At 46.5% G+C, this 18,455-nt stretch overlaps 1 protein-coding gene across 7 annotated transcripts in view; it reads left to right on the top strand.

Moving 5' to 3' along the window:
* fryl (furry homolog, like) overlaps positions 1–18,455 on the top strand; it is a 108,696-nt gene that overhangs the window by 5,780 nt on the left and 84,461 nt on the right. For 6 of the 7 annotated variants that reach the window (XM_024421859.2, XM_024421857.2, XM_024421858.2 and 3 more), the window contains exon 2: positions 3,678–3,751. The gene's annotated coding sequence lies outside the window, so the exon portion shown is untranslated. Of the gene's footprint in view, positions 1–3,559; positions 3,578–3,677; positions 3,752–18,455 lie in introns of those variants that run through there. The other variant, XM_024421860.2, reaches the window with a different exon arrangement.

Raw genomic sequence — 18,455 nt, 5'->3', positions numbered from 1 at the left:
GGAGGGGCCGTACTGAGTGAGTGAGCTGCCATAGCTAGGATATTTATCATCAAATATGATTACGTAATATCTGTCTTGGACTGCATCAAACCTGTACGAAAAGTTTGGTAAGCTAGCGAACATTAGCTAGCTAGGCTAACTGAGGCTGCAGTGTATGCGGTTTGTGATACTACAATTACAAATAACTCCAGAATATATTTAGTAGGAGCCTACATGTTGGATGTTGGTCATTATAGCCTATCCTTTTAATTGTCAATTTAATTCCATCTTCCATTGATTATATATCGCCTAACTTTTGCCACACACGGAGCGAGGCTCTATGACTGTAGCCTATTGCCGCTTTGATGACTTATGATTGGCCAACAGCAAGCTAAACACGCCACGCTCTACTCTTGTGAAAACCAAGACCGCAGCAGCATAAATGATACAATTTCTCTCTTTCTCTACTGCAGTAATCGCGTTCGGAAATGCACGGGCTTCTGGACAAGACAGTTATGATTGTCATGGGTGTGTCTAATTTTATCAGATCCAACCCAGATCTGTGACATTATTTAGAATTCTGGATTCGGATTAGAGGTCGACCGATTTAATCGGAATGGCCGATTTCAAGTTTTCATAACAATCGGAAATCGCTATTTTTGGGCGCCGATTTTAATTAATTATTTTTTAAATTAATTTAACCTTTTTATTTAACTTGGCAAGTCAGTTAAGAACACATTCTTATTTTCAATGACGGCCTAGGAACAATGGGTTAACTGCCTCGTTCAGGGGCAGAACAACAGATTTTCACCTTGTCAGCTCGGGGGATCCAATCTTGCAACCTACAGTTAACTAGTGCAACGCAATAACGACCGGCCTCTCTCTCGTTGCACTCCACAAGGAGACTGCCTGTTACGCGAATGCAGTAAGCCAAGGTAAGTTGCTAGCTAGCATTAAACTTATCTTATTAAAAAACAATCAATCATAATCACTAGTTAACTACAAATGGTTGATGATATTACTAGATATTATATAGCGTGTCCTGCGTTGCATATAATCTGACTGAGCCGTTGTAGGCAGAAGCAGGCGCGTAAACGTTCATTCCAAACAGCACTTTCGTGCGTTTTGCCAGCAGCTCTTCGTTGTGGGTTAAGCATTGCGCTGTTTATGACTTCAAACCTATCAACTCCTGAGATGAGGCTGGTGTAACCGAAGTGAAATGGCTAGCTAGTTAGCGCGCGCTAATAGTGTTTCAAACGTCACTCGCTTTGAGCCTTCTAGTAGTGGTTCCCTTTGCTCTGCATGGCTAACGCTGATTCGATGGTGGCTGTCGTCGTTGTGTTGCTGGTTCGAGCCCAGGGAGGAGAGGGACGGAAGCTATACTGTTACACTGTCAATACTAAAGTGCCTATAAGAACATCCAATAGTCAAAGGTTAATGAAATACAAATAGTATAGAGGGAAATAGTCCTATAATTCCTATAATAACTACAACCTAAAACTTCTTACCTGGGAATATTGAAGACTCATGTTAAAAGGAACCACCAGCTTTCTCGTGTTCTGAGCAAGGAACTGAAATGTTAGCTTACTTACATGGCACATATTGCACTTTTACTTTCTTCAAACACTTTGTTTTTGCATTATTTAAACCAAATGGAACATGTTTCATTATTTATTTGAGGCTAAATTGATTTTATTGATGTATTATATTAAGTTAAAATAAGTGTTCATTCAGTTTTGTTGTAATTGTCATTATTACAAATACATTTTAAAAAATCGGCCGATTTTGAACCGGTATAGGCTTTTTTGGTCCTCCAATAATCGGTATCGGTGTTGAAAAATCATAATTGGTCGACCTCTAATTCGGACCCACTTGCTTGGGTGCTGGATTCGGTCTCGGCATTTGGGTCCAGGTGGATCCGTGAAGGCCACTAGCATGCACACACTCCTTTTACATATGCATTCACCTGTATTGTGAAGAAGCTTTGATTTACTCAGTTTATCAATGGATTTACCATTCAAATAAAGTATTACCCTTATGTTTATAAAGTTTGGTAATTGATTCATTAATGCATACATGGATGTCTCTGAAAAATGTCAAATGTAACACTTGAACAGGGCAGTAGATTCGCTTATCTATCTGGATCAAGTGCCATTCTGTGACTGGCTAATTTAATTCCTTTTTAATATTTTGTTTTTAACCTTTTGTACGGTTTTGGTATTGAGTATCGTGATACTAAACCTGGTATTTCTATCGAAGTAAATATTCTGGTATCTTGACATTAACTGAATTCGGGATGTTACAGTACCTTCTAACCACCTGCAGATGAGATCAGCATCCTGTCTGACCTAGAAAACCCTGTGGTGTTTGTGTTTCAGGTTGGTACAGCTGACTGTGTTGGGCTTTGTTCAGGCTTCTTACTCAACCCACGAAAGCGTGTTCACCATTTTAAGCATGTCTCACAACTAGTGTGTAGTTCCGTAAAGGTCCATGGTCATTATTTCCTTACCTGTGAAATGCATGACTAACTCGGTACTTACGCTGCTTGTGGGTCTATATATAGAGTGGGAGCTTAGTCTGTGGCTGGCTGGCTGTGTTGCTATACAGCCTCCAGTCTAGGAGGTCAAATGGGCCCTTGTGGGCTTGTTTTCTGCTCCACTTGTTTGTATGGTCACACATTTTGTTTCTGGAGTTTCTGTTGTAACAGGAAGTTAGATCTGTTATTCACAAGTATGTGTGTGAAGCAGTTATCTGTCAGAAAGGGCATCATTCCACTGCATGTGTAACTGTGTGTGTGCGCGGGCGTGTTTGTATTGCTGCCTGTCGAATACTGCTTAGGTTTTGTGGCGTAACGGGTGTTCCAACTGTTTCCATTGAACGTCTGTGCTGACCTGTTCTCACACTCTGTCCTCTGTTCTGCCGAGAGGAGAGTTTTCGCTCTCTCTTTCTGACTGGCTGGTATGCGTTTGGTCGGTGACTCATTGGTCTGCTCATCTTCTCATGATACTGTATATTTTACACTGAGATGGCTACTATGTCCAGCCCTTTTCTGCTATCCTGATTTGTCTGTGTCACGGTTTCCTGCTGTTATTCCAGTGGCTTATTCCATCTTTTTTGTCATTTTTTTTTATGACAGTTTGTATGATGGCCTTATGTATTCTGGTATTTGTAGTTTCACTTTACACTGCACAGAGTGTACAACTTACTTTTCACCCTGGGGTACATGACACAGGTGGCAACAGTGTGACTACAGAGGCAGCCTATATGAGGTGGGCTGGTGCTTTAATGTGAGCTCACTCACTTCAGCTTTTATGATTGCTGGATGGAAACTGTGTTAGTACTGTGTTGTGATGACTCTGATCACTTTTATGTAACTGCCTCTTGGATGGAGTGGGTAATCTTCAGATTACTGCTCTGCTCAATACTCAGGAGGAGGTTCTATTCCTGGCTCTGCCATTGACTGACCCAGCATAGCACCGCACTGGCTCGACCCGGGCACTGGCTGTATCCTGACCTGTGGAGCTTGACTGTTACTGGGAGGCCCTATGCCCTACTGTCCCTGAATGGTTACCCCACTCCCACTGGGATGGGGACTATGGTAGGGACTAGGCCCTGATAGGAGATGATGGGATGCTTCCTCTGTAAGTGCACGATTTGATTGACTGGTGTGGTAACTAATGGAATGATTTGTGTTTCAGATTCTTGTGCACTGAAGTCGTGGGACCTCTCCTTCTTGACTGCCCGAGTAGAGCCTCTGCTCTATGGCTTTAAGGTACGTAACGTCACACTGGCTTATGAGGAGCTGTTCGCACTGGTTTGGTTAAATAACTGTTACAGGAGCTCTGTGCTAAGCAGTGTGGGAACTAGGAAAGAATATTATGGCTGATTTTTAATCCTCTGGCATCTGTAATACTGTAGCCTGTATTGGGAACTGGCATAGAGGTCTATTTCAAATGTTTTTTTCGGGCTCTTTGTTTGGCAGCCATTTTGAGTTCTTCCTGAGAGTTCCTTGTCAACCTCACTGGGGTGGTCTAGACTATAGTCTGTGAGCTAGCTAGGTGTTGTCTGTCAGCTGTGTGAAATGAGAACGGTTTATTCTCAGTCTGACACGGATGCACTTCACCACATTAGATAGACCACACAAAGAAAGAAATTATGTTCTTTGTTTCTATCATTTTCCTTTGTTGTGTGGATTATGTTTCTCTGTTTGATAGATCAGTGAAACTTGTTGAAAGGGGCCTTTCAGGCTAAGTGTGCATTGTCTGTCTGATGGCAATGGAAACACACTGCAAGATATGCAAGGGCATGTTTCTGCAGGACAGAGAGGAACATTGGTTTCTGCAGCATATCAATAAAATAATTTTGACCTAGATTGCACTCTTTCAGTGGTTCTTGAGCAAGCAGCAACATAATGTAGCAGAGCTGAAATTGAGTAATTTTGTTCTTTTCATATGGATCTACCAGTTTTAGAGGGCTGTATACTCTGGCCTCTAGCTGGTAATTGAAGCCCTCTTGTCAGTTCTGAGTGGGGATTGGCCAAGACCGAACAGTGTGTGATTGGGACCCGGGGGTTAGTCAGGTCACGTTCTCACATTCCCCAGCCATGACAACAATGTTGCCTGTGGGTGGACCACACAACTGTCAATCAGGGGAGGCAGAGCTCTGTTTATCAATATGGCGACTGGAAGAGTTCAATGACCCCTTCTGTGTTCAGAGATATGAAAGATTTGGAGGCAATTATGGGTGAAAGGAAGCTCCATAGTCCTTTCAAACCTGTGAAAAACTGAAGGGGGTCTATGCTAGACAGGTGAAGGGCCAAGGGCATTGGAAAAATTCTGCAGTTGTGGGAGGGGATGCACTGCTGACACAGTCAAATACGGTGTGTCCTGTCCGATGTCAGACAATGTTTTCTGACTGCGCAACGCTCTAACATCCTTTCTAAACCCATGTAGTGTTTGTCCAGACCACGGGAGGGCGTACAGCCTCTGTCCTTATCCAGACCTACTCTGTCTGTTTGAGATGAGTTCAGGTGGACTAGCTGGCTGGGTTTCTGTCACGTGGGAGCACAGCTTCACTCACACACAACAGGAGGGTCCCCATCAGGACTCCACTCAGTGACTGACCTCGTGTCTGTCTGCAAGTGTAACTGTTTGGTCGCTGTTCAGTCTGAACGTTGCCTCTTTGTCCCAGCTCTGGCAGTTTTCCTTTTTTCTGGGGCGTGAGAACAGAACAGGGCCAGAGCAGCGTCGGGGCGGTACCCAGAGTGCATTGTTTCCTGAGCTTCCTCTTCCACATTCCTGGGCTGATTGGGATCTGGGCCTCCTGCGCTAGGCTGTTGTTCTAACGGGGCGGCACCAGTGACCTGGCCCCTTCCGGACCACAGCCGCCTCCACTGGCCATTGCACTGCCCTGGTCCAGTGATGACCATCTCACGGAGTATGTTTACATGCACACTAATAATTTGATGTTAAACTGATTATGGCATTAGTCATGTAAACACCTCACTCTACATATCTTAATCGGTGTAAGGTCATAATCGAAGTGAGCCTACGCTGATTGAAGCACCTGGTTCTCTAAGTAGTCTTTTAAATGAATAGGACATGTAAAGCGTTTAACCTGTGTTCCGGCGGTGTATTTGATCATCACATGTGCCAGCACTGGGAGCGCAAGCCTCACTTTCTTATGCGCGAGTGAAGTGAGTTCAGAAAAACTTATTTTTTGCAAACAAACTTTATACAGTTGGTCTGAACTCCGAATCAAAAAGTCTTTGCAAAAATAACATGGTCACTGTGGTAGATTTTGATTGCTGATTCTGCATTTATCAAAAGTCCCACCAGTAGCCTGATTTCAGATGTACCAATGTAAACCGGATTATCATGGAAATCGTTCTTCTTGAAAGCATGTAAATATTTCAAACAATTTATATTAACCTGACTATCCACAATAATCAAATATTTGTGTTTGTGTAACTGTGCTCACTGTTCACTCAGTGGTCTCTCTCTCTCTCTCTCTCTCTCCATAACATTATCTCTCTCTACATAACATTCTCTCTGTCTCTCTCTCTCTACATAACATTCTCTGTCTCGCTCTCTCTCTCCCTCCCACCATAACAATCGTTGTCTCGCTCTCTCTCTCCCACCATAACATTCTCTGTGTCTCTCTCCCACCATAACATTCTCTCTGTGTCTCTCTCCCACCATAACATTCTCTCTGTCTCTCTCCCACCATAACATTCTCTCTGTGTCTCTCTCCCTGTGTCTCTCTCCCACCAACATTCTCTGTGTCTCTCTCTCATCTACATAACATTCTCTGTGTCTCTCTCTTCTCTACATAACATTCTCTCTGTGTCTCTCTCTCTCTACATAACATTCTCTCTGTGTCTCTCTCTCTACATAACATTCTGTCTCTCTCTCGCTCTCTCCCACATAACATTCTCTCTGTGTCTCTCTCTCTCTACATAACATTCTCTCTCTCTCTCCCACCATAACATTCTCTCTGTCTCGCTCTCTCTCTCTCTCTCTCTCTCTCTCCCTCCATAACAATCTCTGTCTCGTCTCTCTCCCTCCATAACAATCTGTCTCTGCTCTCTCTCCCTCATAACATCTCTCTGTCTCTCTCTCCCTCCATAAACATCTCTCTGTCTCTCTCTCTCCCTCCATAACAATCTCTCTGTCTCTCTCTCTCTCTCCCTCCATAACATTCTCTCTCTCTCTCCTCCATAACATTCTCTCTCTCTCTCTCCTCCATAACATTCTCTCTCTCTCTCCCTCCATAACATTCTCTCTCTCTCTCCCTCCATAACATTCTCTGTCTCTTCTCTACTCTCTCCCTCCATAACATTCTCTCTGTCTCGCGCTCTCTCTCTCTCTCTCCCTCCATAACATTCTCTCTGTCTCACTCTCTCCCTCCATAACATTCTCTCTGTCTCGCTCTCTCTCTCTCCATAACATTCTCTCTCTCGCTCTCTCCATAACATTCTCTCTCTCTCCCTCCATAACATTCTCTCTGTCTCGCTCTCTCTCTCTCTCTCTCTCTCCTCCCTCCATAACAATCTCTCTTTCTCTAACATTCTCTCTCTCTCTCTCTCTCTCTCCCTCCATAACATTCTCTCTGTCTCCCTCCCTCCATAACAATCTCTGTCTCTCTCTCTCTCTCTCTCCCTCCATAACAATCTCTGTCTCTCTCTCTCTCTCTCCTCCATAACAATCTCTGTCTCTCTCTCTCTCTCTCCCTCCATAACAATCTCTGTCTCTCTCTCTCTCTCATCTCTCCTCCATAACAATCTCTCTGTCTCGCTCTCTCTCTCTCTCCCTCCATAACATTCTCTCTGTCTCACTCTCTCCTCCATAACATTCTCTCTGTCTCGCTCTCTCTCTCCATAACATTCTCTCTGTCTCGCTCTCTCCATAACATTCTCTCTCTCTCGCTCTCTCCATAACATTCTCTCTCTCTCTCCCTCCATAACATTCTCTCTCTCTCTCTCTCTCTCTCCCTCCATAACAATCTCTGTCTCTCTCTCTCTCTCATCCTCTCCTCCATAACAATCTCTGTCTCGCTCTCTCTCTCTCTCCTCCATAACAAGCTCTCTCTCTCTCCCTCCATAACAATCTCTCTCTCTCTCTCCCTCCATAACAATCTCTGTCTCTCTCTCTCTCTCTCTCCCTCCATAACAATCTCTGTCTCGCTCTCCATAACATTCTCTCCCTCCATAACAATCTCTCTCTCTCTCCCCTCCATAACAATCTCTCTCTCTCTCCCTCCATAACAATCTCTCTCTCTCTCTCTCTCTCTCTCTCCCTCCATAACAATCTCTGTCTCGCTCTCTCTCTCTCCCTCCATAACAATCTCTCTCTCGCTCTCTCTCTCTCTCCTCCATAACAATCTCTCTCTCTCTCGCTCCTCTCTCCTCTGTCTCTCCATAACAATCTCTCTCTCGCTCTCTCTCTCTCCCTCCATAACATTCTCTCTCTCTCTCTCTCTCTCTGTCTCTCTCTCCTCCATAACAATCTCTGTCTCGTCTCTCTCTCTCTCCCTCCATAACAATCTCTCTCTCGCTCTCTCTCTCTCCCTCCATAACAATCTCTCTGTCTCTCTCTCCCTCCATAACAATCTCTCTCTCTCTCCCTCCATAACATCTCTCTCGCTCTCTCCCTCCATAACAATCTCTCTGTCTCGCTCTCTCCCTCCATAACAATCTCTCTGTCTCTCTCTCTCCCTCCATAACAATCTCTCTGTCTCGCTCTCTCCCTCCATAACATTCTCTCTGTCTCGCTCTCTCCCTCCATAACATTCTCTCTGTCTCGCTCTCTCTCTCTCCCTCCATAACATCTCTCTGTCTCGCTCTCTCTCCTCCATAACATTCTCTCTGTCTCTCATAACATCTCCCTCTCTCTCTCTCTCCCTCCATAACAATCTCTCTGTCTCGCTCTCTCTCCTCCATAACAATCTCTCTGTCTCGCTCTCTCCTCCATAACATTCTCTCTGTCTCGCTCTCTCCCTCCATAACATTCTCTCTGTCTCGCTCTCTCTCTCTCTCCCTCCATAACATTCTCTCTGTCTCTCTCTCTCTCTCCATAACATTCTCTCTGTCTCTCTCTCTCCTCTCTCCATAACATTCTCTCTGTCTCTCTCTCTCTCCCTCCATAACATTCTCTCTGTCTCGCTCTCTCCCTCCATAACATTCTCTCTGTCTCTCTCTCTCCCTCCATAACATTCTCTCTGTCTCGCTCTCTCCCTCCATAACATTCTCTCTGTCTCTCTCTCTCTCCTCCATAACATTCTCTCTGTCTCGCTCTCTCCCTCCATAACATTCTCTCTGTCTCGCTCTCTCTCTCTCCATAACATTCTCTCTGTCTCTCTCTCTCTCCATAACATTCTCTCTCTCTCTCCCTCCATAACATTCTCTCTGTCTCGCTCTCTCTCTCTCTCTCTCTCTCTCCCTCCATAACAATCTCTGTCTCTCTCTCTCTCTCTCTCCTCTCCCATAACAATCTCTGTCTCTCTCTCTCTCTCCATAACAATCTCTGTCTCGCTCTCTCTCTCTCCCTCCATAACAATCTCTGTCTCGCTCTCTCTCTCTCCCTCCCATAACAATCTCTCTCTCTCTCCCTCCATAACAATCTCTCTCTCTCTCCCCTCCATAACAATCTCTCTCTCTCTCCCTCCATAACAATCTCTCTGTCTCGCTCTCTCCCTCCATAACAATCTCTCTGTCTCGCTCTCTCTCGCTCTCTCCCTCCATAACAATCTCTCTGTCTCGCTCTCTCTCTCTCTCTCCCTCCATAACAATCTCTCTGTCTCGCTCTCTCCCTCCATAACAATCTCTCTGTCTCGCTCTCTCTCGCTCTCTCCCTCCATAACAATCTCTCTGTCTCCATAACTCTCTCTCTCTCTCTCTCCCTCCATAACATTCTCTCTGTCTCTCTCTCTCCCTCCATAACATTCTCTCTGTCTCGCTCCCTCCATAACATTCTCTGTCTCACTCGCTCTCTCTCTCTCCCTCCATAACATTCTCTCTGTCTCGCTCTCTCTCCCTCCATAACAATCAAATCAAATCAAATTTATTTATATAGCCCTTCGTACATCAGCTGATATCTCAAAGTGCTGTACAGAAACCCAGCCTAAAACCCCAAACAGCAAGCAATGCAGGTGTAGAAGCACGGTGGCTAGGAAAAACTCCCTAGAAAGGCCAAAACCTAGGAAGAAACCTAGAGAGGAACCAGGCTATGTGGGGTGGCCAGTCCTCTTCTGGCTGTGCCGGGTGGAGATTATAACAGAACATGGCCAAGATGTTCAAATGTTCATAAATGACCAGCATGGTCGAATAATAATAAGGCAGAACAGTTGAAACTGGAGCAGCAGCACAGTCAGGTGGAAGTTGAAACTGGAGCAGCAGCATGGCCAGGTGGACTGGGGACAGCAAGGAGTCATCATGTCAGGTAGTCCTGGGGCATGGTCCTAGGTCTCAGGTCAGTTGAAACTGGAACAGCAGCATGGCCAGGTGGACTGGGGACAGCAAGGAGTCATAATGTCAGGTAGTCCTGGGGCATGGTCCTAGGGCTCAGGTCCTCCGAGAGAGAGAAAGAGAGGAGGAGAGACTTAGAGAACGCACACTTAGATTCACACAGGACACCGAATAGGACAGGAGAAGTACTCCAGATATAACAAACTGACCCCAGCCCCCCGACACATAAACTACTGCAGCATAAATACTGGAGGCTGAGACAGGAGGGGTCAGGAGACACTGTGGCCCCATCCGAGGACACCCCCGGACAGGGCCAAACAGGAAGGATATAACCCCACCCACTTTGCCAAAGCACAGCCCCCACCCCACAAGAGGGATATCTTCAACCACCAACTTACCATCCTGAGACAAGGCTGAGTATAGCCCACAAAGATCTCCGCCACGGCACAACCCAAGGGGGGGGGGCTCCAACCCAGACAGGATGACCACAACAGTGAATCAACCCACTCAGGTGACGCACCCCCTCCAGGGACGGCATGAGAGAGCCCCAGTAAGCCAGTGACTCAGCCCCTGTAATAGGGTTAGAGGCAGAGAATCCCAGTGGAAAGAGGGGAACCGGCCAGGCAGAGACAGCAAGGGCGGTTCGTTGCTCCAGAGCCTTTCCGTTCACCTTCCCACTCCTGGGCCAGACTACACTCAATCATATGACCCACTGAAGAGATGAGTCTTCAGTAAAGACTTAAAGGTTGAAACGGAGTTTGTGTCTCTGACATGGGTAGGCAGACCGTTCCATAAAAATGGAGCTCTATAGGAGAAAGCCCTGCCTCCAGCTGTTTGCTTAGAAATTCTAGGGACAATTAGGAGGCCTGCGTCTTGTGACCGTAGCGTACGTGTAGGTATGTACGGCAGGACCAAATCAGAGAGATAGGTAGGAGCAAGCCCATGTAATGCTTTGTAGGTTAGCAGTAAAACCTTGAAATCAGCCCTTGCTTTGACAGGAAGCCAGTGTAGAGAGGCTAGCACTGGAGTAATATGATCAAATTTTTTGGTTCTAGTCAGGATTCTAGCAGCCGTATTTAGCACTAACTGAAGTTTATTTAGTGCTTTATCCGGGTAGCCGGAAAATAGAGCATTGCAGTAGTCTAACCTAGAAGTGACAAAAGCATGGATAAATTTTTCTGCATCATTTTTGGACAGAAAGTTTCTGATTTTTGCAATGTTACGTAGATGGGAAAAAAGCTGTCCTCGAAATGGTCTTGATATGTTCTTCAAAAGAGAGATCAGGGTCCAGAGTAACGCCGAGGTCCTTCACAGTTTTATTTGAGACGACTGTACAACCATTAAGATTAATTGTCAGATTCAACAGAAGATCTCTTTGTTTCTTGGGACCTAGAACAAGCATCTCTGTTTTGTCCGAGTTTAATAGTAGAAAGTTTGCAGCCATCCACTTCCTTATGTCTGAAACACATGCTTCTAGCGAGGGCAATTTTGGGGCTTCACCATGTTTCATTGAAATGTACAGCTGTGTGTCATCCGCATAGCAGTGAAAGTTTACATTATGTTTTCGAATAACATCCCCAAGAGGTAAAATATATAGTGAAAACAATAGTGGTCCTAAAACGGAACCTTGAGGAACACCGAAATTTACAGTTAATTTGTCAGAGGACAAACCATTCACAGAGACAAACTGATATCTTTCCGACAGATAAGATCTAAACCAGGCCAGAACATGTCCGTGTAGACCAATTTGGGTTTCCAATCTCTCCAAAAGAATGTGGTGATCGATGGTATCAAAAGCAGCACTAAGGTCTAGGAGCACGAGGACAGATGCAGAGCCTCGGTCCGATGCCATTAAAATGTCATTTACCACCTTCACAAGTGCCGTCTCAGTGCTATGATGGGGTCTAAAACCAGACTGAAGCATTTCGTATACATTGTTTGTCTTCAGGAAGGCAGTGAGTTGCTGAGCAAACAGCCTTCTCTAAAATTTTTGAGAGGAATGGAAGATTCGATATAGGCCGATAGTTTTTTATATTTTCTGGGTCAAGGTTTGGCTTTTTCAAGAGAGGCTTTATTACTGCCACTTTTAGTGAGTTTGGTACACATACAGTGGATAGAGAGCCATTTATTATGTTCAACATAGGAGGGCCAAGCACAGGAAGCAGCTCTTTCAGTAGTTTAGTTGGAATAGGGTCCAGTATGCAGCTTGAAGGTTTAGAGGCCATGATTATTTTCATCATTGTGTCAAGAGATATAGTACTAAAACACTTGAGCGTCTCTCTTGATCCTAGGTCCTGGCAGAGTTGTGCAGACTCAGGACAACTGAGGTTTGGAGGAATACACAGGTTTAAAGAGGAGTCCGTAATTTGCTTTCTAATAATCATAATCTTTTCCTCAAAGAAGTTCATGAATTTATGAGATGACAATCTCTGTCTCGCTCTCTCTCTCTCTCTCTCCCTCCATAACAATCTCTCGCTCTCTCTCTCTCTCCCTCCATAACAATCTCTCGCTCTCTCTCTCTCTCTCTCTCCCTCCATAACAATCTCTCTCTCTCTCTCTCTCTCTCCATCAATCTCTCCTAACTCTCTCTCTCTCTCTCCTCCATAACAATCTCTGCTCTCTCTCTCTCCATAACAATCTCTCGCTCTCTCTCCTCTCCATAACAATCTCTCGCTCTCTCTCCCTCCATAACAATCTCTCTCTCTCTCTCCCCTCCATAACAATCTCTCTGTCTCGCTCTCTCTCTCTCTCCCCCTCCATAACAATCTCTCGCTCTCTCTCTCTCCCTCCATAACAATCTCTCTCTCTCTCTCTCCCTCCATAACAATCTCTCTGTCTCGCTCTCTCTCTCTCTCCCTTAACAATCTCTCTGTCTCTCTCTCCTCTCCTCCATAACAATCTCTCTGTCTCGCTCTCTCTCTCTCTCTCCTCCATAACAATCTCTGTCTGCTCTCTCTCTCTCTCTCTCTCTCTCTCTCCATAACAATCTCTCTGTCTCGCTCTCTCTCTCTCTCTCTCCCCCATAACAATCTCTCTGTCTCGCTCTCTCTCTCTCTCTCCCCTCCATAACAATCTCTCTGTCTCGCTCTCTCTCTCTCTCCCTCCATAACAATCTCTGTCTCGTCTCTCTCTCTCTCTCCCTCCATAACAATCTCTCTGTCTCTCTCTCTCCCTCCATAACAATCTCTCTGTCTCGCTCTCTCTCTCTCTCTCTCCCTCCATAACAATCTCTCTGTCTCTTCTCTCTCTCTCCCCTCCATAACAATCTCTCTGTCTCTCTCTCTCTCTCCCCTCCATAACAATCTCTCTGTCTCTCTCTCTCTCTCTCCCTCCATAACAATCTCTCTGTCTTGCTCTCTCTCTCTCTCTCCCTCCATAACAATCTCTCTGTCTCGCTCTCTCTCTCCCCTCCATAACAATCTCTCTGTCTCTCTCTCTCTCTCCCTCCATAACAATCTCTCTGTCTCTCTCTCTCTCCCTCCATAACAATCTCTCCATAACAATCTCTCTGTCTCGCTCTCTCTCTCTCCATAACAATCCATGTCTCTCTCTCTCTCTCTCTCTCTCCCATAACAATCTCTCTGTCTCGCTCTCTCTCTCTCTCTCTCTCCTCCATAACAATCTCTCTGTCTCGCTCTCTCTCTCTCTCTCTCCCTCCATAACAATCTCTCTGTCTCGCTCTCTCTCTCTCTCTCCCTCCATAACAATCTCTCTGTCTCGCTCTCTCTCTCTCTCTCCCTCCATAACACTCTCTCTGTCTCGCTCTCTCTCTCTCTCTCCCCTCCATAACACTCTCTCTGTCTCGCTCTCTCTCTCTCTCTCCTCCATAACATTCTCTCTGTCTCGCTCTCTCTCTCTCTCCCTCCATAACAATCTCTCTGTCTCGCTCTCTCTCTCTCTCCCTCCATAACAATCTCTCTGTCTCGCTCTCTCTCTCTCTCTCTCCTCCATAACAATCTCTCTGTCTCCATAACAATCTCTCTCTCGCTCTCCATAACAATCTCTCTCTCCTCTCTCTCCCTCCATAACAATCTCTGTCTTGCTCTCTCTCTCTCTCTCTCTCCCTCCATAACAATCTCTCTGTCTCGCTCTCTCTCCCTCCATAACAATCTCTCTCGCTCTCTCTCTCTCTCTCTCTCTCTCCCTCCATAACAATCTCTCTCTCGCTCTCTCTCTCTCTCTCTCTCTCTCCCTCCATAACAATCTCTCTGTCTCTCTCTCTCTCCATCTCTCTCTCTCCATAACAATCTCTCTGTCTCGCTCTCTCTCTCTCTCTCTCCCATAACAATCTCTCTGTCTCGCTCTCTCTCTCTCTCCTCCATAACAATCTCTCTGTCTCGCTCTCTCTCTCTCTCCCTCCATAACAATCTCTCTGTCTCGCTCTCTCTCTCTCTCTCCTCCATAACAATCTCTCTGTCTCGCTCTCTCTCTCTCTCTCTCTCCTCCATAACAATCTCTCTGTCTCGCTCTCTCTCTCTCTCTCTCTCTCCATAACAATCTCTCTGTCTCGCTCTCTCTCTCTCTCTCCCTCCATAACAATCTCTCTGTCTCGCTCTCTCTCTCTCTCTCTCTCTCTCCATAACAATCTCTGTCTCGCTCTCTCTCTCTCTCTCTCTCCCTCCATAACAATCTCTCTGTCTCGCTCTCTCTCTCTCCCTCCATAACAATCTCTGTCTCAATCTCTAACAATCTCTGTCTCGCTCTCTCTCTCTCTCTCTCCCTCCATAACAATCTCTCTGTCTCGCTCTCTCTCTCTCTCTCTCTCCCATAACAATCTCTCTGTCTCGCTCTCTCTCTCTCTCTCTCTCTCCCTCTCTCTCTCTCTCTCTCTCCCTCCATAACAATCTCTCTGTCTCGCTCTCTCTCTCCATCTCTCTCTCTCTCCCTCTCTCTCTCTCTCCCTCCAAACAATCTCTCTGTCTCGCTCTCTCTCTCTCTCTCTCTCCCTCCATAACAATCTCTCTGTCTCTCTCTCTCTCTCTCCCTCCATAACAATCTCTCTGTCTTGCTCTCTCTCTCTCTCTCCCCTCCATAACAATCTCTCTGTCTCGCTCTCTCTCTCCCTCCATAACAATCTCTCTCTCGCTCTCTCTCTCTCTCTCTCTCTCCCTCCATAACAATCTCTCTGTCTCTCTCTCTCTCCCTCCATAACAATCTCTCTGTCTCCATAACAATCTCTCTGTCTCGCTCTCTCTCTCTCTCTCCCATAACAATCTCTCTGTCTCAATCTCTCTCTCTCTCCATAACAATCTCTCTGTCTCTCTCTCTCTCTCCCTCCATAACAATCTCTCTCTCTCGCTCTCTCTCTCTCCTCCATAACAATCTCTCTGTCTCGCTCTCTCTCTCTCTCCCTCCATAACAATCTCTCTGTCTCGCTCTCTCTCTCTCTCTCCCTCCATAACAATCTCTCTGTCTCGCTCTCTCTCTCTCTCTCTCTCTCCCTCCATAACAATCTCTCTGTCTCGCTCTCTCTCTCTCTCTCTCTCTCTCTCCCTCCATAACAATCTCTCTGTCTCGCTCTCTCTCTCTCTCTCTCTCTCTCCCTCCATAACAATCTCTCTGTCTCGCTCTCTCTCTCTCTCTCTCTCCCTCCATAACAATCTCTCTGTCTCGCTCTCTCTCTCTCTCTCTCTCTCTCTCCATATAACAATCTCTCTGTCTCGCTCTCTCTCTCTCTCTCTCTCTCCATAACAATCTCTGTCTCGCTCTCTCTCGCTCTCTCTCTCTCCCTCCATAACAATCTCTCTGTCTCGCTCTCTCTCTCTCCCTCCCTCCATAACAATCTCTGTCTCGCTCTCTCTCTCTCCTCCATAACAATCTCTGTCTCGCTCTCTCTCTCTCTCTCCCCTCCATAACAATCTCTCTGTCTCGCTCTCTCTCTCTCTCTCTCTCTCCCTCTCTCTCTCTCTCTCTCTCCCTCCATAACAATCTCTCTGTCTCGCTCTCTCTCTCTCTCTCTCTCTCCCCTCCATAACAATCTCTCTGTCTCGCTCTCTCTCTCTCCTCCTCCATAACAATCTCTGTCTCGCTGTCTCTCTCTCTCTCTCTCTCTCCCTCCATAACAATCTCTCTGTCTCGCTCTCTATCTCTCTGTCTCGCTCTCTCTCTCTCTCTCTCTCCCTCCATAACAATCTCTCTGTCTCGCTCTCTCTCTCTCTCTCTCCCTCCATAACAATCTCTCTGTCTCGCTCTCTCTCTCTCTCTCTCTCTCTCCATAACAATCTCTCTGTCTCGCTCTCTCTCTCTCTCTCTCTCTCTCTCCATAACAATCTCTGTCTCGCTCTCTCTCGCTCTCTCTCTCTCTCCCTCCATAACAATCTCTCTGTCTCGCTCTCTCTCTCTCCTCCATAACAATCTCTGTCTCGCTCTCTCTCTCTCTCCCTCCATAACAATCTCTGTCTCGTCTCTCTCTCTCTCTCTCCCTCCATAACAATCTCTCTGTCTCGCTCTCTCTCTCTCTCTCTCTCCCCCCTCTCTCTCTCTCTCTCCCTCCATAACAATCTCTCTGTCTCGCTCTCTCTCTCTCTCTCTCTCTCCCTCCATAACAATCTCTCTGTCTCGCTCTCTCTCTCTCCCTCCATAACAATCTCTGTCTCGCTCTCTCTCTCTCTCTCCTCTCTCTCTCTCTCTCTCCTCCATAACAATCTCTCTGTCTCGCTCTCTCTCTCTCTCTCTCTCTCTCCCTCTCTCTCTCTCTCTCTCCCTCCATAACAATCTCTCTGTCTCGCTCTCTCTCTCTCTCTCTCTCTCTCCCTCCATAACAATCTCTCTGTCTCGCTCTCTCTCTCTCCCTCCATAACAATCTCTGTCTCGCTCTCTCTCTCTCTCTCTCTCTCTCCATAACAATCTCTCTGTCTCGCTCTCTCTCTCTCTCTCTCTCCCTCCATAACAATCTCTGTCTCGCTCTCGCTCTCTCTCTCTCCCTCCATAACAATCTCTGTCTCTCTCGCTCTCTCTCTCTCTCCCTCCATAACAATCTCTCTGTCTCGCTCTCTCTCTCTCTCTCTCTCCCTCCATAACAATCTCTCTGTCTCGCTCTCTCTCTCTCTCTCTCTCTCCCCCTCCATAACAATCTCTCTGTCTCGCTCTCTCTCTCTCCCTCCATAACAATCTCTGTCTCGCTCTCTCTCTCTCTCCCTCCATAACAATCTCTGTCTCGCTCTCTCTCTCTCTCTCCCCTCCATAACAATCTCTCTGTCTCGCTCTCTCTCTCTCTCTCTCTCTCCCTCTCTCTCTCTCTCTCTCCCTCCATAACAATCTCTCTGTCTCGCTCTCTCTCTCTCTCTCTCTCTCCCCTCCATAACAATCTCTCTGTCTCGCTCTCTCTCTCTCCCTCCATAACAATCTCTGTCTCGTCTCTCTCTCTCTCTCCCTCTCTCTCTCTCTCTCTCCCTCCATAACAATCTCTCTGTCTCGCTCTCTCTCTCTCTCTCTCTCTCTCCTCTCTCTCTCTCTCTCTCTCCCTCCATAACAATCTCTCTGTCTCGCTCTCTCTCTCTCTCTCTCTCTCCCCTCCATAACAATCTCTCTGTCTCGCTCTCTCTCTCTCCTCCATAACAATCTCTGTCTCGCTCTCTCTCTCTCTCTCTCTCTCCATAACAATCTCTCTGTCTCGCTCTCTCTCTCTCTCTCTCTCCCTCCATAACAATCTCTGTCTCGCTCTCGCTCTCTCTCTCCCTCCATAACAATCTCTGTCTGCTCTCGCTCCTCTCTCTCTCCCTCCATAACAATCTCTCTGTCTCGCTCTCTCTCTCTCTCTCTCCCTCCATAACAATCTCTCTGTCTCGCTCTCTCTCTCTCTCTCTCCATAACAATCTCTGTCTCGCTCTCTCTCTCTCTCCTCTCTCTCTCTCTCTCTCTCTCTCTCCCCCTCCATAACAATCTCTCTCTCTCCCTCTCTCTCTCTCTCTCTCCCTCCATAACAATCTCTCTGTCTCGCTCTCTCTCTCCCTCCATAACAATCTCTCTGTCTCGCTCTCTCTCTCCCTCCATAACAATCTCTCTGTCTCGCTCTCGCTCTCTCTCTCTCTCTCCCTCCATAACAATCTCTGTCTCGCTCTCGCTCTCTCTCTCTCTCCCTCCATAACAATCTCTCTGTCTCGCTCTCTCTCTCTCCCTCCATAACAATCTCTCTGTCTCGCTCTCTCTCTCTGTCTCTCTCTGTCTCTCTGTCTCTCTCTCTCCCTCATAGCATTCTCACTGGGCCACTGGGCCATAGCATTCTCACTGCTTTAGTGGCATTCTCTCCCTCCATAACAATCTCTCTGTCTCGCTCTCTCTCTCTCTCCCTCCATAACAATCTCTCTGTCTCTCTGTCTCGCTCTCTCTCTCTGTCTCTCTCTGTCTCTCTCTCTCTCCATAACAGTCTCTCTGTCTCTCTCCCTCTCTCTCTCCCTCATATCATTCTCACTGGGCCACTGGGCCATAGCATTCTCACTGCTTTAGTGGCATTCTCTCCCGCCATAACAATCTCTCTGTCTCTCTCCCTCATAACATTCTCACTGGGCCTCCC

Source organism: Oncorhynchus tshawytscha, linkage group LG05, assembly GCF_018296145.1.
Source record: "Oncorhynchus tshawytscha isolate Ot180627B linkage group LG05, Otsh_v2.0, whole genome shotgun sequence".
Taxonomy (NCBI): domain Eukaryota; kingdom Metazoa; phylum Chordata; class Actinopteri; order Salmoniformes; family Salmonidae; genus Oncorhynchus; species Oncorhynchus tshawytscha.
This window is presented reverse-complemented; position numbering and strand designations above follow the sequence as displayed.